The 22,090-nt window shown below is 45.5% G+C and overlaps 1 long non-coding RNA gene across 2 annotated transcripts; it reads left to right on the top strand.

The window, feature by feature from the left end:
* Positions 1-13,212: 13,212 nt before the first annotated feature.
* LOC310838572 lies at positions 13,213-20,053 on the top strand. Of its 2 annotated transcripts, none has more exons than XR_014561045.1 (6): positions 13,213-13,318; positions 13,556-13,810; positions 14,586-14,669; positions 16,098-16,151; positions 17,601-17,707; positions 19,058-20,053. It is a non-coding gene; the product is annotated as an uncharacterized lncRNA (long non-coding RNA). The 2 variants fall into 2 exon arrangements; XR_014561046.1 differs by lacking the exon at positions 13,213-13,318 and adding an exon at positions 13,319-13,425.
* The last annotated feature ends 2,037 nt before the right edge of the window (positions 20,054-22,090 follow it).

Genomic DNA, 22,090 nt, shown 5'->3' with positions numbered 1-22,090 from the left:
CGAAGAGACAGTGACCAGGATGCGATGGATCTTTTACTATGTCCAATGCCTTCCTATGGCACCTTGTGGCATAAATAAGCAATTTCAGTTACCGTAATTATCGGGGGGAGGGGGTTTACTTTATAGTTTCCTTGAACTTCAAGATTCAATCTGAATCTGTCTGAAGATTTGTGTTATTACAGTACTTTTAAAGATATTCTTTGAACATTATCCAATCTTTACTAAATTTCTGGTTAGAGTTTCCTCTTATTCTCCCAGTCATCAATGCAAGTTCTGAATATTCTATCATCTTTGCTTAAAATCCTTGCCACTGTGGTTGCGTACACAGAGAGGGTTCTGTGTTTTTTTTTGTGTATCAATGGACATAATGCCTAACAAAAAGGCTTCAGGTGTTGTTGTTTTTGAAACGAGAATTTAAAGATCTTTTTGAGTTCATTGTGTATTATGTCCCAAAATTCTCTTATCCTCACACAGTCCCACCACATGTGCATAAAGGTACCAACCCCTTTTTTGCATCTCCAGAAAACATGGGAGCTTTTCTTGTACGTCTTGGCCAGGTTGAGGGAAGTTGTCGCAAATGCATCAGCAACTCTGTACTGTGCTGACTTTCAATAAGCTTGTGAGTCCCTCTGACCCTCAGTTCAACTGTTCCATTTTGGAAAACCAGACATTATTCACTATTGCAATTGCACCATCAATCTGCAGCATTATTACTTTGTTTGTTTACCGAGTTACTTCCCCACCTTTCCCCCTAAGATCCCAGGGTGAGCTACAGCAAAATGCTCATAGCCTTTATTATGTTTATCTTCACAAGAATCCTGTGAGGTAAGTCACTACTATATTCCTCGCAATACTTAGAGGCCAGCATCATGTGAGTAGTGAGGTGCTGATCTCCTGCAATGTCACTGTGCAGCTTGGAGTTCTAGTCTACTGACTTGCCATTGGCTTAGTCATTGGTTCGCTTCAACGCTCCTCCACATGCAGCTGCTGGGTGACCTTGGGCCAGTCACACTTCTCTAAAGTCTCTCAGCCTCACTCACCTCACAGAGTGTTTGTTGTGGGGGAGGAAGGGAAAGGAGAATGTTAGCAAATTTGAGACTCCTTAAGGGGAGTGAAAGGCAGGATATCAAGTCTAAACTCTTCCTCTTCCTCCTCCTCCTCCTCCTCCTCCTCCTCCTCCTCTTCTTCTTCTTCTTCTTCTTCTTCTTCTTCTTCTTCTTCTTCAATGCTCTGTTGTCACAGAGAGGTAGAGCACCCTAGGGTTGGGAGGCTGCTTGCTAGAGGAATGTATGGTCGAGAAGACAGACAGACAGGCATCAAAAAGGAGATCATAGTGCTGCCTGTACGTTTTCCACTCTCTTTTAAAGAGCAAACTGAATGCTGATATGTGCCAAAACCACACCTCTCGGCTGCTTCTACTTCCTCCCCTCCAGGCAACTGGTTTGTTTCTGAGATGTGGGTGGAGGCGGCATCTCTTCAGGAACTGAGCTATGAGGTTCTTGTTTGCCAGCAGCAGTAGGTAAAGGAGGAAGACAAGGAGCAAGTTAGAAAGGAAAGGAAAGAAGGGGGAATCTTCAGGTACGTTAGAAGCCTTGAGCCCAATGGAGGAAAGAAAAGGATGAAAGACAAAACAGAGAAAGAAAGCACCTGGTCATTTTTCTTGTAAGAAAGTGAGCTGTTCTCTTTTCCTGGTCAACAGAAGCTTCCCAGTAGGAAGGTCACTGTTGCTTACTGGGAGAGAGAGCAGCAGGAGGCAGCAATGGCTATCAACCTGGATGGTTTAAAAGAGGATTAGACAAATTCAGGGAGGAGAGGGCTTGCCATGATGGCTATGCTCTGCCACCACAACTGGAGGCAGCAATATGTCTGAAGACCCCTTGCCAGAAACCAAATTAGGGAAGAATGCTATTGTGCTCGAATCCTGCATCTGGTTGGCCACTGTGAGAACAGGATGCTGGACTGGATAATAATAATAATAATAATAATAATAATAATAATAATAATAATGGCATCCAACACAATATTAAAATACAGTAAAGCATCGACCTGATCCTGCAGGCTCCTCTTATGATCGTAGGTTCTTAAGGTGGCCAGACTGGCGCAAAGGCACTGGCAGAATTGCTGGATTGCACCCACCGATTTGTTTGCCCTGTGTCAACCTTCCCGCCCTCTCGCTTCTCCAGTGCTCCCGCCCAGTAAGCAACAGCAACTCACCTGCTGGGAACGTAGCATACCTGCACCACCCCACCTGGAGAGCTGCTTCTGCTGGCCACCGTTCTGCCCACCCACCACTGCTTCTAAATTAGTTCTTAACCTGCTCTTCATCCTCTTGGGGTAAAAGGTAAAAGGCAAAGGACCCCTGGACACTTAAGTCCAGTCAAAGCTGACCATGGGGTTGCGACGCTGATCTAGCTTTCAGGCCATTTGTTCACAGACAGCTTTCCGGGTCATGTGACCAGTAGGACTAAACCGCTTCTGGCGCAATGGAACACCATGATGGAAACCAGAGTGCATGGAAATGCCATTTACTTTCCCACCACAGCGGTACCTATTTATCTACTTGCACTGGTGTGTTTTTGAACTGCTAGGTTGGCAGCAGCTGGGACAGAGCAACAGAAGCTCACCCCGTTGTGCGTATTTGAACCACCAACCTTCTGATCAGCAAGCCCAAGAGGCCCAGTGGTTTAGACCACAGTGCCACCCTTTCCCACCTCTTGGGATAGCACCGCCTAACAGTCAAGAGCCTCTGATGCAAGCAGCTGGTCTTGGGCAACGAGTTACTCAGTGCTGGGTATTGATGCATGCCTTATGTCTCCTAATTTTCTCTTCCTGTACACATTCTTGTATGCAGTTTTGCCAATTATGCACGTATCTGCAATTTCCCCTAATATAATGCACACCTGTATGTTATGTTCACTAAAATGTGCATTTTTATGCACACCTTACACCAAAATATACACTTTTGCACACATTACATGGCTGGAAAACTGCATTGCAAAATTTCAAGATGTGTGAATTTCAAAAGGATGGCTATGCTTCCGTTCATGTATTGTTTTAGATTAAGGCATGGGCATAGCCAGGACTTTTGTTGGGGTGGGGGACTTGGTTGGGGGGGCAGGACTTTTCATAGGGGGGCAGAACCGACGTGATTGGTCAGTTAGTTAAGTATTTCTATTGTTTTACTTGATGGGGGGCTACGCCCATGGATTGCAGGCATGGCCAAATTTGGCCCTCCAGATATTTTTTGGACTACAATTCCCATCATCCCTGACCACTGGTCCTGTTAGCTAGGGATGATAGGAGTTGTAGTCCCCAAACATCTGGAGGGCCAAGTTTGGCCATGACTGGGTTAAGGAGATTCGCCTTTAAATGTCCCTTGTCACTGACCCTACAATGTCAAGATATACTTGCATTTAAATTATTGTAATACAGGCGTATTAGGTGCATTCAAATTCCACATAACTGCATATATGTGGGGGGAAATTAAGTAAATAGATTTAAAAGGCAGAAAAGCGCAAAAAGGGGGCAAAAACAGCCTGAAAAGAGTGGGGAAACGGCAAAAAAGGCACAAAAGAGTGGGAAAACAGCTAGCAATCCTAGGATCCTTTACAACTGCAATCTCATGAGCCTTTGCACTGACCTTTGAGGCCTGTGTAGAGTAGGAGTTTGAGAAACATGGTCTGGAGGGAGTGATTGTGGTGAAGTTTGGTGGATTTTTGGTGAAGTTAGATGGTGTTCCCCACTATACATGATTTCACATATATGCATGGTACCCAGGAATGTAACCCCCATGTAAGTGGGGAGGCGCCTGCCGTTGTTTCTAAATTTCCAACTATGCACAGCCCTAATAAACAGCCCTAAAGTACTCCTGGTTTTGTACCTGTTAGTTACTGAATTAAAGCAGATTCATAAAAGAATCATCACTGTATAGCAGGTAAGACCCATACTGTACTAAAAAGAAATGAAAAAGAGAAGGGAAAGGGTACCTTAATTTGGGGAAGATCATGGTTATCTATACAGTTCCCAAATCATTTTTTTTTTTTTTGAAGTCTTGTTGTATTCCTGCTCCGTGATTGCAGTCATGGGATTTTTGTCTATCACATGACGGTGTATGTTTTGACTCCACAGAGTGGGAAGTGACGGAGACAGGATGTTTGTGTTACTTTGTTCCGTGAAGTGGGACTATTGTCCTTTGTTCTCTCTCTTTGCTGTCTGATACTAGAGATAGAGGGAGCCATGTTGCAGTGCTCTGTGTGTGTTTATATGAAAATAAAGTAGATTAGCCAAAATGCTGAGTTGCTGAGGTCTGTTACGCGAACTGCGAAGACTCTGCGGATCCCTAAGTGTGCCGATGTCTGTTTGCATCGGTCGCTGTGATGTGTGGGCTGAATAAAGCTTTTGAAGCTCCCAAACGATCGACCAGGAGGGAGGGAACATGCCAGTCGGGCATGTGTCTCTGCCAGGGTCCTACTCAAGAGTAGGACAAGCTCCTGACAGCTTACAGGAGGATGATAATGAAATTTTGCAGGGATCTACTGCGTCATTTCCCAAAGAGTGGCGGCACCTCGCAACCAGAAATATCTTTTAAGATACAGTGATACCTCGGGTTAAGTACTTAATTCGTTCTGGAGGTCCGTACTTAACCTGAAACTGTTCTTAACCTGAAGCACCACTTTAGCTAATGGGGCCTCCTGCTGCTGCCGCTCCGCCGGAACACGATTTCTGTTCTCATCCTGCAGCAAAGTTGTTAACCTGAAGCACACTTTCTGGGTTAGCAGAGTCCGTAACCTGAAGCGTATGTAACCTGAAGCGTATGTAACCTGAGGTACCACTGTATGCCAATGGCGTTTCACTATTCTCTCAATGTCTCTTGTTATGTGATTAAATTCTAAGGAAGAATGAATTCTCTTAGTGTTGTCATGAATGTCAGTCTGGGTTTTTAAAAGTGTGGATCTATCCTTAGTTTTGGGACGCAGGTGGCGCTGTGGGTTAAAGCCTCAGCGCCTAGGACTTGCCGATTGAAAGGTCGGCGGTTCGAATCCCTGCGGCGGGGTGCGCTCCCGCTGCTCGGTCCCAGCGCCTGCCAACCTAGCAGTTCGAAAGCACCTCCGGGTGCAAGTAGATAAATAGGGACCGCTTACCAGCGGGAAGGTAAACGGCGTTTCCTTGTGCAGCTCTGGCTCGCCAGATGCAGCTTTGTCACGCTGGCCACGTGACCCGGAAGTGTCTCCGGACAGCGCTGGCCCCTGGCCTCTTAAGTGAGATGGGCGCACAACCCCAGAGTCTGTCAAGACTGGCCCGTACGGGCAGGGGTACCTTTACCTTTTTATCCTTAGTTTTAGTTCTCTGTATTATCAAGTGTTTATATCTATATTATATAGAACTATTAACAGCTGAGGAAGCCCTTCGGGGCGAAACAAGGAAATATCTGGAAACCTTGTTCTACCCAACCCACCTGCCTGAGCCAGCCTGCCTGCCTGTGTCTGCTACCTATGCTAGCCAACCTCATCAGCTGTATTCTCCGTGACATTCCGGCGACCTTTCCTTAACCACATTCGAAGACTGTGTAATATATGAACTCAAACAAGAACGTATTAAGAAAGGGAGAAATATATCTGCATTGGATTTAATTAAATAGGTTACATACCTTGCTTAAGGATTGTATATGGTGTACATCCTGAACTTGATTTGTATGTTAGGAAGAAACCAGTAAAGAAATTTGTTACAAACATTACCATTCAACCTGTTACGCTCTTTAGTTAAGGATCGTGTGTAAAATAGGAGCTCGTTCACTCTCTAGCTTAGGGCTGCCATATTTCAAAAAGCAAAAACCCGGACAGAAAATTTGTTGAGATTTTTGTGGGGCAAAGTTGTCGTGCCAAAGGAAAATCACCCAAAACAACACTGCCAACATGGGTTGTCATACATCTGAATTTCCCCAGACGTTTCAACGATTTTTGACCGGACGCTGCTTGCGCAACAGCCGATTGCTGGCTATGCCTGGGAAATTCTGGACATATGGCAACCCTACTGTAGCTTTCTGCATCTGGCCCCTCCTTCTGCTATCACTTGCTACAGTGAGGGACTTCCTCTGTGGCTGCTGGCATGCAATGAATGCCTCATTCTAGGAGTGAGAGGGGCTGGCGAGCTGTCAGCAGAGAAGAAGAAGAAGAGTTTGGATTTGATATCCCGCTTTATCACTACCCTAGGGAGTCTCAAAGTGGCTAACAACCTCCTTTCCCTTCCTCCCCCACAACAAACACTCTGTGAGGTGAGTGAGGCTGAGAGGCTTCAAGGAAGTGTAACTAGAAAAGGCCACCCAGCAGCTGCATGTGGAGGAGCGGGGAAGCGAACCAGGTTCACCAGCTTACGAGTCCACCGCTCTTAACCACTACACCACACTGGCTCTCAGAGTGGCTCTGTGGGAGAACTGCAGGGTCTACCTCCCCTCTGTCTTCTATGTCAGCACCTGCATCCAAACTGGAGAAACCTCATCACCTTGCCCTGTGCCTGGGGGGCACCTGCCTGCTTCCATCTTCGCTATCCCTCAGGCTCCCTGCTTCTAGCACATTTCAGCTCGTCCCATCCTCTGAGGTGTGGCCAGTGTCCCACCACCAGTCTCTAGGCTTGAAGTCCTCATCCCCCTCTGTTGAGCAGGGAGAGCCAGTGACAGGAAGCAGTTCAGACTCCGAAGGTGAAGTGGAGGAGAGGGGGGGTCAAGAGGCTGCTGCTGTGGATTCCATAGACCTCTCCCTCTCCTGCCCCCTGGTCCTAAAGAGTGTGTAAGGGCAGAACAGAGGTCAAAGGTGAGCAAACACAATTTTGAGAATGCTTGGGAAACATCTGGGAGAGGACGATCTTTAGAAACGATGGAAGGCTCTACAGCAGCAAGACCCACTGGGAAGTGTTGCTGAGCTGTGTGCCATTTCCTTGAAGAAATGTATCTGTCTGCAACCCTGCCAGCTGGGCTATGCCTTGAATGTTGCATTGTGTGTTGACTTTTTAACTATTATTTAATGCTGATTGTATTGTGTCGTTTGTGGTCAGCCACCTTGGCACCTGCAGGAAGAAGAGCAGGTTAATGTTGAAGATGTGAATGTTGACACTCAGCAAAATGTGATTGCCAAGATTGTCATTGAAATTAGAATCCCTGTGACAGGGTGAGCTCCCGTTGCTCAGTCCCAGCTCCTGCCAAGCTATCAGTTAGAAAGCACGCCACAGTGCAAGTAGATAAATAGGTACCGCTCTGGCGGGAAGTTAAACGGTGTTTCCGTGTGCTGCTCTGGTTTCGCCAGAAGCAGCTTAGTCCTGCTGGCCACGTGACCCGGAAGCTGTCTGTGGACAAATGCCGGCTCCCTTGGCCACTAAAGCGAGATGAGCACCGCAACCCCAGAGTCCATCCACGACTGGACTTAATGGTCAGGGGTCCCTTTACCTTTACCTTTACCTTTAGATTCCAATGCGTATAGTTAGCAGAGTAAAAACTTAAATACGTTGCAGGATTCCCCAAAAGTAGACCAGAGGCAATTTCATCCAGCAGTGCTTTACTGCTACTGAAGGCAAGTGAGCATAATGGTCACCAATCCAAGACATTCAGGATTGTTACTGTCTATAAGAAGTCCAGTTGCAGCAGACTTAACCTAAACTTACAATAACATATAATAAGACTAAACCTTAACATTGTATAAAGAACACCACACTAGAAGGAAGAGAGACAGAAAGAGAAAGTGAAATCCAGGCTCCTTCTGGCCCTGCTTTTATAGTTAGCATGACCTTGAGAGAAGAGATAACAAAACCAGTTTAAGCCAGCTGTACTCAGCTTCTCTGAAGGTATAACCCAAACATCATGAAGCTTCTTTCACACAGAGAAGCTTCCAGAAGCTTCCAGAACCCTCTTGAATTATTTAGAATAGGAGAGATCTCTACACATCAGGTCAATACTTTCTGCACTAAGAAATGCAAACTGACAAATATTTACTGGAAATAGAGAACACACACATACACAGACAAGTTCCAATAGTCAAGATGTTGGCATTCACCACCTTTCTGCCATTCATGTCTCACTCATATACATTCTTATATTGAATGTAAAATAAACTAATGAAACATTAAACGAGACATAGAATCAGCAAGTAACACCAAACAAGAATTTTGTTAGACCGGAGCAGTTTGAAATCCAGCATACTTTTCCCTCATCGCCTCCGGAAACAATAGATCATGACTACAGAATGAAGTCCTGAATGTCACCACTTAATAGGGACATTTTGTTCCAGTGACGAAAGTCCAGATTGGAATCTTTCAAATCTCTTTCTTAGGCACCAGCTTATGCCGAGTGTCTCATCACATATCCAACCTGTTCCTATTTAATTACATTCCCAAATCCACCTTTGGTAGCCTTTCCTTAGAATGAAGTCAGCAGGCCATCTGTGCTAAATCCTAATGCTAATATAATCCCTTGCCTAATTTGCCACCCCCTAACATAAAGTTCTGTGGACAGCTTACAGTAAATAAATGACAAAACAATTTAAATACTGATATTAAGACGCAAAACTACAAAACAGAGAAAACTGGTTTGGAACAGACTTCCGGAACCGATTAAGTTTGAGAAGCAAGGTACCACTGTATTTTTATTTTCAATTTGGTGAAATCCATGTGTTTTTGTTATTCCAGGATGATTTCTCACAATGAACACTTCTGCATGGAACCATTTCAAAGCACTCCTAGGAGGGGAAGTGGGGATCGCTACCCCGCATTCACACTTTAATTTTGAGTAATCCATTAGCCTAAGGGTAAAGCAGTTGTTCAGGGACACAGGTGGTGCTGTGGGTTAAACCACAGAGCCTAGGACTTGCTGATCAGAAGGTCGGCGGTTCGAATCCCTGCGACGGGGGGAGCTCCCGTTGCTCGGTCCCTGCTCCTGCCAACCTAGCAGTTCGAAAGCACATCAAAGTGCAAGTAGATAAATAGGTACCGCTCCGGCGGGAAGGTAAACGGCGTTTCCATGCGCTGCTGTGGTTCGCCAGAAATGGCTTAGTCATGCTGGCCACATGACCCGGAAGCTGTACGCCGGCTCCCTCGGCCAGTAAAGCGAGATGAGCACCGCAACCCCAGAGCCGGTCACGACTGGACCTAATGGTCACGGGTCCCTTTACTTTTATAAAGCAGTTGTTGAGCTCTAGGCCTCATTGGGCTGTGAACTAGCTCTCTCCTACTGGTACAAGCTATGGGTTGTGTCCATAAGAATGCAAAAAGAGCGTGCTGGATCAGGCCAATGGCCAATCCTAGATGGGATTCATCATCCTGTTCTCACAGTGGCCAACCAGATGCCTGTTGGAGACTCCTAAGCAGGACCTGAATGCAACAGTGCTCTCTGCACTTGTGATTCCAGCAACTGGCATTCAAAAGCAAATGCAACACAGTACAGGCAGAGTTAGAATCACAGAACTGTATAGTTAGAAGGGACCACAGTAGTCATCTAGCCCAACCCCCTGCAATGTGGGAATCTTTTGTCCAATATGGGGCTCAAGCCCACAACCCCGAGATTTAAGAGAGTCTCATGCTCTACCAACTGAGCTGCATGAAATCCTGCTAGCCTAGCACAATGGGACTCTGTGTTCTCTAAGAACAAAATCCCAAATTTTAACAGGGTTGGGTTTTTTTTACCGGTGTTCTTCCCAATGTTCCAGCACATCACTTCCCAAAATTCCCGCAGAGTGATTTTTCTCGATCCCTAATATCTAGGTGGAAGAGTGCGTCAGTTTCCTGTTACATCCGCCTTTTTCGAATGAGTGGACAGTAGGGTTTGGGTTTTTTCCTTACGAAAACACATGGAAAAGGATCCTGTTGCGCAAAATGTATGTCAGCAAACCAATCTTGTGATGACAGCCTGAACTGGTTAGCTGGATGTGAGGAGTCACTTTGTTCAGAACTATTTAAGCAGCAGAAACCTGCAGGAACCCAGAAGACCTGAAACTACCACCATCACATCTGAGAGCCAGCTGCCCGTCTCCTTTCTACTTGCCAGCCATGGGCCTGTCCAAGATGTCATTTGTGCCTCTTTTAAGAAATGTGCTCATATGTTTTGCTCTGTGCTTTCAAGGAACAGGTAAGACTTTTTCTTTCCATTGCTGTGGTTAATCAATGATAGTTACATTTGTTCCAGAGGTAGTTTGCTGGGTAAAGGTAAAGGTAAGGGGACCCCTGACCGTTAGGTCCAGTCGTGGCTGACTCTGGGGTTGCAGCGCTCATCTCGCTTTATTGGCCAAGGGAGCCGGTGTTTGTCCGCAGACAGCTTCTGGGTCATGTGGCCAGCATGACTAAGCCGCTTCTGGCGAACCAGAGCAGCACACGGAAACGCCGTTTATCTTCCCACCAGAGCGGTACCTATTTATCTACTTGCATGTGCTTCTGAACTGCTAGATGGGCAGGAGCAGGGACCGAGCAACGGAAGCTCACCCCATCGCGGGGATTCGAACCGCCGACCTTCTGATCGGCAAGCCCTAGGCTCTGTGGTTTAGACCACAGCGCCACCCGCGTCCCAGGTAGTTTGCTGGGTATATAGGACAAAAAAACAAAGCCCCATATTGGTAAAAGATCAGAAAGGGCTAGTTCAATTCAGTATTATTATTTTTTGTTCTCCGTGCTACCTGTTCTGACCTACCTGAAGCCTGCAGATTTGTGGGCAAATGTGACACATAAACAATGCGATTGTCTTATTGTTTATTATTACATTTCCTTCCTACCTTTCCTCAAAGGAACTCAGGGAGATGTGCATGGTTTCCCCATCTTCCCCTCCAGCCTCACACGGCCCAGTGACAAGGAGCCAGCTCCTAGGTGCTGAGGTCCCTTCACCCCCCTAAAATATTTGAAGAGCTGGCCGCTCCCAAAGTTGATGGGCGTTGCCATTCAAATAGTGTGCATCTGTCACATCGTGCGATTGATTGTGCAGGGTGGGGCTTACCTGCCTCCCTCCCCACTATTTTATTCAGGTTGGCACCCCTACCCTATGACAAGGATAAGAAACTACAGGTGGTTTGAGAAAGCTAAGAGGTGCACCCAAAATCTAGCTTCCTTGAAGGCAGAACTACATGTTGCTTTCTAGACATCAACCAGGTGTTTCCAAACTTGAATTTGCTGCTATTTCTAGGGGTGGCATAGAGTTGCTTAGCTCTAGCTGTGCCTGCTGTTTTTACCCTGAAGGCCATTCTACTCCTCTCTCCATGGGGAGTAGAGGGTGCCCCATTTTAGATGATTTTGGGGAAAGGATGCTTAAAGATAGAGATTGTGTTTACCTATACAGAGCAAAGGAAATCCAACAAGCCAAATGACAAGGGTCATTCATATGGCCAGTCCAGGAAGCATCACCCACATTCTCAATTCAGAGATATTTGCCCACTGTAACATCATTGTATAGCTAATTCTGATTGGCTAATAATAATAATAATAATAATAATTTATTGTTTATACCCCACCCATCTGGCTGGGCTTCCCTAGCCACTCCGGGAGGCTTCCAACAAAGGATTAAAAATACATTAAAACATCAGTCATTAAGAACATCCCTAAACAAAGCTGCATTCAGATGTCTTCTAAATGTAAGAGAGTTGTTTATTTCTTTGACATCTGATGGGAGGGTGTTCCACAGGGTGGGCGCCACCACCGAGAAGGCCCTCTGCCTGGTTCCCTGTAACTTCACTTCTCACAGTGAGGGAACTGCCAGAAGGGCCTCGGCACTGGACCTCAGTGTCTGGGCAGAATGATGGAGGTGGAGACGCTCCTTCGGGTATACTGGGCCGAGGCCATTTAGGACTTTAAAGGTCAGCACCAACACTTTGAATTGTGCTCGGAAACATACTGGGAGCCAATGTGGGTTTTTCAAGACCGGTGTTATATGGTCTCGGCGGCCACTCCCAGTCACCAGTCTAGTTGCCACATTCTGGATTAGTTGTAGCTACATAGCTGAGACATTGTCACATTCACTATGTGACCCATGACTGGTTCAGAGCATTCCAAGAAGGAGGAAAAAGCCTTCACCAGAAGGTGGATTACATACAAAATGCGAGAGAATCGTGAACAAACAGCATTGACGAGAGATGAAAACGTTTGACCATTAAGAGAGTTTTGGGGGAATTGGCTTCTCAAATCCTAGGTTTTTGGCTCAAAAACCAATCCTACAAACATCCCTACTATTCATGGGACCAGGGGCAGCCTATATTTTAACAGAGGCTAAAGCATCCCATCGAGGGTCCTTCATACTAGCTTGTGAAACGCTGCCTCTGAGATCCTTATATAGCCATCCGAAGCCTGGTGTTAAAATTTCTGCCAAAAGATTTAGCAATAGTTAATCTCTGGGTGACAGGGGCTGGGTGTTCATGACAAGAGATGGTTCTGCCTGTGATTTGTTATGGTTGTTTCTTGTTCTGTGCTTTTTGGCCATCGTTTTTTGTTGTTCCTCGTGAACCACCCTAGAGCAGAAAGGCAGTGCAGAAAAGTGTTAACTAACTAAACAAACCAACTACCCAACTTCATGCTTAGTCAGTCATACACTGTAAACGAGCCCAACTAGTATTTTGGCTTGCTGGCCAGTGTTCAGTTCAGTCCTAATGCCAGTCAGCGGGTGATGATTTAAAATTTGCTGATGCCCGGGAATCAAAAAGTATAAGGAGATGGGCACAAGAGGTTGGCTCTGTAAAACTACTTGGGCGGGGGAGCACCTGAATACCAAATTAATCTCTTAAAATGAAGTGTGGGCCATTTATGTTTCCAAAATCAGATTGGCTTAGGAAAGTATTTTGGGGAAATAGCTTGGCTTATTTCCATTGCCAATGCAATTCAATTTGGGGTGGAGCTTGTTCTTTACTCTCTTGGACCTTAAAACCCAATCACAGTCCAGTTATCTTGCAACCTTTATTCTTAAGATTTTGATAAAACTGAATGACAAAGACCCAAAGCCATTGAGCAGCTTGATTATCTCGGATCTAAGCTTCTGCAGAAGAAGTAACTAGAAACCTACTTCAGCTGTTGCAAACTCTGAAGTCTGACAGCCTAATACTCACCATTTTTACTGAAAATGTTCCAATCCCATCCATCAAGAAAGGAATGGAGAACTTGTGGTGCCCCGGACTACAACTCCCATCATCCCAGACCGTTGGCCATGTTGGGGGTTGATGGGAACTGGAGTCCATCAACACATGGAAGCCCTCAGATCCCCTGTCCTTGCTTTGAGACAATCTGCTTGCTGGTTCAACAGGCTTAACCTGGGATGGCCTAGCTCCAGAATGCCACTCTAGGTTTTTATGGCCTACCAAGGCTTGAGGAGAAGGTAACTTCTGTGACATGAGACTTCCTGAGAAGCAGGACATGAGAAAGAACATGTGTTCTTGTCCGTGAGGTAGAGAGCTGACCTGTGGCAAAGCAGAGATGTCTCTGGTACAGTTCTGAATGAAGGCCCAATCATTTCTCCATAAAGAATTGGGATTTATGTGTGTTTGTGACTTGAACTAGGAGAGAGGGTTCTTCACCTGGTTCACCAACATTTTTTGTTCTCTTTTCTCAACAGCTGCCCAGCTGTTAGGAGGAGGAGGTGATTCCCTCAGCATAGGAGGGGAAAACGGAGCCCCGGGTGGCTCTCTCAACTTAGGGGACGGATCTGCTGGTGGTTCCCTCAACTTAGGAGGTGGAGCGGACGGAGGCCTTGGTGGCCTCCTCTCAGGAAATGGAGGCCTTGGTGGTCTCCTCTCAGGAGGAGGAGGGGGAACAACCCCACCCCCTACGACTACGACGACAACGACGCCATCAACAACCACAACGACGGGTAAGATTCTATCTCTTTCTGAAAACATACGAAACAGCTGGCCATGAGAGGCCACCTTTGTTTGTTTGTTTGTTTGTTTGTTTGTTTGTTTGTTTGTTTACAGTATTTACCACCCTCTGTAGCACTGCCCTCCGGTGGCCATGTTTTGCCTCAGAAACTTTATGCTGTGTAATGATGTAGTGTTGTTTTGAGGGTGGTTTGTGAGGGGTGGGGGGTGGGGATGGCAGCCACCAATGGCTCATAGCTTCCATTTTTCTCTGTCACTGCTTTCCTCTGTGTTTTTTCTTTCTTTCTTTGCCACTGCTATGAAATACAGTGGGAGATATTTTCTGCCACAGCCCCACTTTTTGCCTCCCCACTCAACCACCCCACATTTAAGCAAAAGCTGTGCCTTTTCTCTTATACAGTGGTACCTCGGGTTACATACGCTTCAGGTTACATACTCCGCTAACCCAGAAATAGTGCTTCAGGTTAAGAACTTTGTTTCAGGATGAGAACAGAAATCGTGGTGTGGCAGCAGCAGGAGACCCCATTAGCTAAAGTGGTGCTTCAGGTTAAGAACAGTTTCCGGTTAAGTACGGACCTCCAGAATGAATTAAGTACTTAACCCGAGGTACCACTGTAATACAACCTGGAGATGGGTCAGCTGTAAGAGAGCTGGTAACACTGATAACGTTTCACCACGTAAAGTCGTTTTATGTTGTCCTCTTGCGAGATGAAATGACATTCCACAGCATTCATGTCTGTCCCTGCTTTTGCTTTCTGCCAACTGAAGCCACCACCACGACTCCGACCACCACCACCACCACCACGACTCCAACCACCACCACCACCACGACTCCGACAACTACCACTACTGGTAAGATTGATTCCAATGTAACTCATAGACAGCCATCCTGGTAGAGTGATTAGAAAGTTACTTTTATTTTATTTATTTATTTATTACACTGCCCTTCATCGAGAGACCCCAGGGCAGTTCACAGAATAAATGCAACGTAAAACACAAGTAAATAATTAAACCGAGACATAAAAACAATAAGCCCCCACCTCACCGCAGATACAATTAGAAGGCTGTGGGATATTAGCCAGCCTGCTTGAAGAGGAATTCGAACTGTGGCCTCCTAAAACAGTGTTTCCCAACCTTGTGCCTCCAGATGTTTTTGGCCTACAACTCCCATCATCCCTGACCACTGGTCTTGCTAGCTAGGGATGATGGGAGTTGTAGGCCAAAAACATCTGGAGGCACAAGGTTGGGAAACACTGTCCTAAAAGACTATATATATACATGCGCACACAAATTGTACACCACCCTTCATCTGAAGATCTCAGGGGTGTTAAAAATATAAAGTAAAAACACAAAAGACACAATAAAAGCAAGAGCAAAACAAACACACCAGGGCTGGATTTAGGTTTGATGAGGCCCTAAGCTACTGAAGATAATGGGGCCCTTTATATGCCCAGCTGTCCTTTGTCAACAACAAATTGTTGCTGTTTTGGTTTTGAATCTATGCTATATGGGAATTTATGCACCTAATAGATAGCTAAAGCCATTTGCACATGTTGCCATGCAACCAGTCTATGCAGAATGTAGGCACCCTATATACAGAAATGAGCAAACCAGTGATATTTTAGGGAGCAGGCTAGCAGGTGGGGCCCATTACTAGCATCATAGGAGCCTACACAACACAAAACAATGTTGCTGTATGTAGGTTTTATTTTATTTGTTTTTTATCTTATATTTTGGAAATGTACATCCGAGTTTTTTCCCCTTTAATTTTTGGGGGGTCCCCCAAAAGAGTAGGGCCCTACGCTATAGCTTGTTTAGCTTATACGTAAATCTGGCACTGCCCCCAACACATTTAAAAGGACATTGGATGTCAATCAGCTGAAGGCCTAGTTGAAGGGGAACATTTTGTCTGGCACCTAAAGATATATAATGAAGGCACCAGGAGAACCTCCCTGGGGAGAGCGTTGCACAAATGGGGAGCCACTGCAGAGAAGGCCCAGTCTCATGTTGCCACCCTCCAGACCTCTCGTGGAGGAGCCAGACAAAGGGCCTCAGATGATGAACAAAGAGTCTGGGTTGGTTTATATGGGGAGTGGTAGTCCTTGAGGTAAGAAGCGGTCCCTGAAATTGGACTGCAACCCAGAGTAGGGTCAGCAATAGCAAGCTAGTCACTTTGACAACATTTCACCAAGTAAAGTCCTTTTTCATTCTCCGCTTGCAAACTGAAATGACATTCTGCAGCATTCATACATGTCCTTGCCCCTTGTTTTCTGCCAACAGAAACCACCACCACAACTCCGACCACCACCAGCACCACGACTAGCACCACCCATGGTAAGAATTATTCCAATGTAGCTCAGAGAGAGCCAGCCTTGTAGAGTGATTAGAGAGTGGGATGTTGGCTGCAGAGATTCAGGTTCAAATCCCCAATTGGCCATGAAGGCCCACTGGGATTCACCCTGGGCTGGCCAGCCTACCACACAGGGGACAAGATGAAGGGCAGAAAATGATGCATGCTACTTTGAGATCTTTGGCAGTTGAAATATACTCGGAGTCGAGAGTGGGTTTCATGCTCTTTATTCAGCTCATATTGGTGAGGGGGAATGAAAGTTCCCCCAAAGTATCTGCTTTATATACCGTATTTTTCGTCCCATAGGACGCTCCACCCATAGGACGCACCTAGTTTTTTTGGGGGGAAATAAAGGGAATTTTTCCCCCTTTATTTCCCCCCCAAAAGCAGGTCGGGGAAACCGAACCAGGTCGAGGAACAGCGGGATGGCGGCGCTGCGCCTCCCTGCTGTCCCCTGAGCTTGTGGGGCTGGCCGATGTCTGCCCGGCGCGAGGGGCGCTCTGCTTCAGGGCGCCCCGCCTGCCGAGCAGCAGGCTGCTATCCGCAGCGTGGGGAGCCCTGCGGGGAACTCCCGCAGGGCTGCCTAGGCTGCGGATGTGTTCCCGAAGCGCCGGCGCTCCAGGAAACAGACTACTATCCGCAGCCTGGACAGCCCTGCGGGAACTCCCGCAGGGCTGCCTAGGCGGTGGATGTCTTCCTGAAGCCTGGAGAGCAAGAGGGGTCGGTGCGCACCGACCCCTCTCGCTCTCCAAGCTTCAGCGAAAGCCTGCATTCGCCCCATAGGACGCACCCAGATTTCCCCTTCATTTTTGGAGGGGAAAAAGTGTGTCCTATAGGGCGAAAAATACGGTACATTATTTACACAATGGGCTGCACGTGATTGGCTTATTCCAGGATTCTCCTGTAGGCCAATCAGGTTGTGGATTCACTTCCAACTGGAGCTGGATTGGGTGGCTCCTGCAGACCAATCAGACTGCTGCATTGTTCTAGGACCAATCAAACTGCTGCATTCTGAATTCTATTGTTCTAGGACCAATCAGACTGCTGCCTTTTGGATCCTATTGTTCTAGGACCAATCAGACTGCTGCATTTTGGATCCTATTCAACTCAGTACATAACAGCAGTGGAGTCTTTCATCAGCTGGGAGAGAGGCAATGATTGCTAATTCCACCTTCATCCCACTCCCACCCCATAGCTCCACACCACCTCTCAGGCTTTCTCAAAGGGTCCCTCAACCCTCCAGAGCAGATTTTAGGGATGCGGTCATTGGATAGTCGTTTAGAATCTAAAGTTTGCTTAGCCTTAGGAGCAACCCTTACCTTGCCCGGTGATCGGACGCTGAGGAATGGGTTATGCTGCAAATCAGCTGGCTGGAGAATAATAAGGGTGTTGGCCTCGATTTGTTCTCCTTCTAGCTTTCCTTTGTCCTACAGAACCTACAACCGCTTCAGATCATGTATCGCTTGCGCCCTGGGCCCTTTCCCTGATTGTTCTGGGCTGTATTGGTGCAGGCATGGCAATCGTTGGAACAGCTTTAACAGTAAGTATGTGGTATGGGGGTTTTTTAAGGTTGTCACTGCACTGATCACCATGGGGGGGGGGGAGTGGATTAGGGGATGAGAAGGAGGAGGAGACAAACTTCCTCCCTGAGGTGTGAAAAAGAAACTATGGGACCTTTCCCTTCAGAGGCCCTGTGCTCACTTATCTGATCCTAGGTGTATGTGTGAGTCAGCTTGAGGGACTTACCTGAGAAGCATCACAATGGAAAACATTCAAGGGCATTCCCATGTTTCTGCCCCTTGCAAAGAGCATTTCCTAAATTCATTCAGGGATTTTTTAAAATCCCTGTTCTTCAACCCAAATGTCCCTCTGAGTGGCTCACAATGATCCAGTAACGAGCCCCTGCCCTCAGGCTCGCAAATCTAAAATATACGACCTCCCAAATTTATGGTATACTTAGAGAAAACTGTACATAAAGAAAGACACTCACAGGACTGGAAAAAACCTCATAACGTTTATTGTAAACATTTGGTTAGACCACAAGATGTAATGCTGTAATATAATAAGGAATGTATGTCTAAAGTATAATACAAAAATTTATTAAGGAATTATAGACATTTATAGAATGTACCATATATATAGTACTGTAATCATGCTTAAGTAAGAGCAATGCAGAGAAGCCAGAAGAGGGGTGGGGTGGGGGTTAATTCGGATAAGATATAGATTGAAAGGAGAATAATATTGTTAAGCTGTATTGTTTAAGATATTTGGGGGAAAATAATAAAAATTCAGCTGTAACAGGCCCTATTGCTATCTCCTAAGCAGGCATAGAGGGCAGGTCTTCCAGGAAAAAAATCAACACAATTGTGTATTCCTCCTACCTGTCTCCAGGTGGAGCCATTTCCAAAAAAATTATAGTAAGACAAAAGGGAGGTGAGCAGAGGGATCAGGGATACATTGGATTTAGTTTGCATTTAAAGGTGAATCTTTCTGATCCACACTTCCTGAAATAAGTCATGAACCCAACCCTCCTTCAAAATCTGCACTTCTCTCAATGTTGCAATGTGGTTCTTCAGTAATGTAATCAATATAAAAATGCATATACTAGGGTAAAATGAGCATTAGAATGCACAAATTCGTGAAAACAGCATACAAAAATGCATTATATTAAGGGAAATTGCTTTGCAAAAATGTGCATAGGAGGCAAAATTGTATGCAAAAATGCAGGTGAATTTTCATGAGTTGGTTTTTTTAAAAAAAAAATCACAAACTGACATGGACATATGGAGAAATGAATGAAAGAGGTGGGAAAACGAGAAACAAACTGACAGATTTGGCTGTCGCTAGGTGAACATAACTTAATGTATTAACTCCTTTTGATTTTTCTAAGGTCTGCTACTGTCTGAAAATGAGAAAATCTCAACAACAGAACACATGCGGGTCAGGAGGAAGCTATGTTCCGCATGCTATGCCGTGCGGGAAATTTTGAGAAGCCACGCAATGGAGATGGTATAATCAGATGGGAATGTGCCAAGTAACCGACCTGCTCAGTTGCTGCTGCTTGAATTGACATATACTCAGGACATTCTGCTTCCTACACTTTGCAGGGCTCAGATTATAAATATTTTGGAATAAGGACCATGCATTTGCTTACAACCAGGCCAGGACATCTTTACCCTTGCTGGACATCTGCTGTGGTTCTTTCTCCAGAGTCTGGTGTGAAGACTGCCTCTTAAGGTTCTATTCTTAGCTAATATCCATTCATATAACTTGACGTGGTGTGGAGAACCTTTGTCCCTCTGGATGTTGTGGAACTACAACTCCCATCAGCCCCAGCAAGCATGGCCAATGTCCAGGGATGATGGAAATTGTAGCTCAGAAACATCTGGAGGGACCACAACTTGTCTAACCCTTACTATTGCCTTACTACTGTATACCACTGGCCCTTTCCCAGGCAAGGGAACAAACCTTTAATAAATATGCAACCAAGAGAATAGCAAGCGTCCTGTAGGGACCCGGTTTACTAAAACCACAGTACAGTAAGACAGACTTGCCAGTGTGGTTTCACATCTCTCCCTGATAGCTTGCTAGGAGTCCAGAATGATTGCTTGATGTTTCTTTAGTGGGAACTGATGACAAGAGATTTTCACCTGATAGCTGGGAATCTCTCTCCAGCCATTGGAATGTAATACTCAACAGATTGTGGGATGGTGACTCCTTCCAGCAGGTGTGCGAAGAACACAATCTGAATGTAGCATGCAATTTGGATTTAGAAAGAACCACAGAGAAAGAGAATTTTGGAGCTGCAAGTTGGCTGAAGGTGAATCACCTTGGATGCAGGATTCTGATGCAAGCTAGTGGATTTGCTGCACGCTATACTAGTGCTTATTTGCTTCTGCTGTGCTATTATTTGTATATTTGTAAATAAACAGATATTACAAAAGCATCATAATATTTCAGTGCTCTTTCATCCAAAGGAAAATAAATTCTGTTGTACGACCTCCGGAGTCCTCATTATTTGTTGGAAGCACAGAGCCCTTAACAATATGAAATGCAAGACATTTTTATTTTATTTTTTTGCAGGAAACATTTATCAATGTATGGTAAACAATATCTGATGGTAAAAAGTTCACACAAGTAGGATGAAACAGATATATACAGGATACCCTTAGAGAAGAGGAATCAATATACCATTGAATAAAGCAAATGGAAGATCTGCAAAGTCAGGCACAAGAGAGAGAGAGAGAGAGAGAGAGAGAGAGAGAGAGAGAGAGAGAGAGAGAGAGAGGGAGGGAGGAAGACCAAACAATGTGCTGAAACACATAAGGCAGATGGCGCCACCTAGCCACCAAACTCAGATCAGAACCAAAGGAACTTCCAGATTCCTGTCTCTCCTCCTCTGTTGCTCTGTTGTGGTCACAAGCCAAGCTGGTATGCAGCAGCTATAGTTGGGCACTGGAATAAATATTAAATAAAAATTAAAAAAACACAGTGCGATATCTCCTACTCTTCTGAACTAGTCATCTCTTTAAGCTCTTTGGTATGATATTCATTCCCTCTCTCCTGGCTATGATATGTCTGCCATTGTTTGATCTTGGCATGGCTACCTTATTACTAATTGCCCTTGAGGAAGCACACCAAAACCTGTATTCATCAAGAAAGGCCACAGAGCGAAACCAAATCCGATCGGTATTTAGACAAAACCCTGGGGTTGAAAATGCATCGTGGAATGTTGGTGTGTATTCATGCTTCAAATTCCACCCCCAAATCCTCAAGACAGGTTACTCAGATGTATAAGGAAACCTGGCAAAACTTATATTGACTGAGTCTTGAAAAGCAATAGTACACAAATGGATTTGTAACCATTTAAAACAGACGTTGTAACATTTAAAAAGACATTGGATGTCAAAGGCCTGACTGAACAGGAACATTTAAAGAGTTTGTGCATATTATGATTACAGATGATAGATAGATAGATAGATAGATAGATAGATAGATAGATAGATAGATATAGATTAGATAGATAGATAGATAGATAGATAGATAGATAGATAGATAGAGATTAAATATATTCAAGGTAAAGGTAAAGGTAAAGGTACCCCTGACCGTTAGTTCCAGTCACAGACGACTCTGGGGTTGCGTGCTCATCTCACTCTATAGGCTGAGGGAGCCAGCATTTGTCTGCAGACAGCTTCCAGGTCATGTGGCCAGCATGACTAAGCCACTTCGCCACTTCTGGCGAACCAGAGCAGTGCACAGAAACGTCGTTTACCTTCCTGCCTGAGTGGTACCTATTTATCTACTTGCACTTTAACGTGCTTTCGAACTGCTAGGTTGGCAGGAACAGGGACCGAACAACAGGAGCTCACCCCGTTGTGGGGATTCGAACCACCGACCTTCTGATCGGCAAGCCCTAGTCTCTGTGGTTTAGACCACAGCGCCACCCATGTCCCAAAAGACTATCCTGCAAATCACATTTTTAGTTTGACTGATAGTTTCTACAAAAGTTTCCATAAACACAGTTTATACACATGTATAAATAACATAAGAAGAGTCCTGCAGGATCCGGCCAACGGTCCATCGAACTCCAGTATCTTGTTCCCACTGGCCAAACAGATGCCTATGGGAAGTTGACAAGCAGGATCTGAGCATAAGAGCGCATGGCAATTCCGATTGCAACATTATAGCCTCGCGCAACGAACCCACTTATCCAAAGGACCAGACTTTTTGCAAATAAAGAACTGGGTGGGAAGATGCATTGGGAAACGCGAGATGCGTCATCTAACCTCTCCACGAATCAGAAGGGAAGTTCCTTAAATAGTCAACGCCGTCTAATCTCCCTGCGAACAAATCAGGATGGATTTGCTCAATAAGCAGGCCATCTGGAAGCAGCTTACAAGCAGTGCCGGCCCTATCATTAGGC

This window comes from Podarcis gaigeae, assembly GCF_964106915.1.
Source record: "Podarcis gaigeae genome assembly, chromosome: 2".
NCBI classification, from domain to species: domain Eukaryota; kingdom Metazoa; phylum Chordata; class Lepidosauria; order Squamata; family Lacertidae; genus Podarcis; species Podarcis gaigeae.
This window is presented reverse-complemented; position numbering and strand designations above follow the sequence as displayed.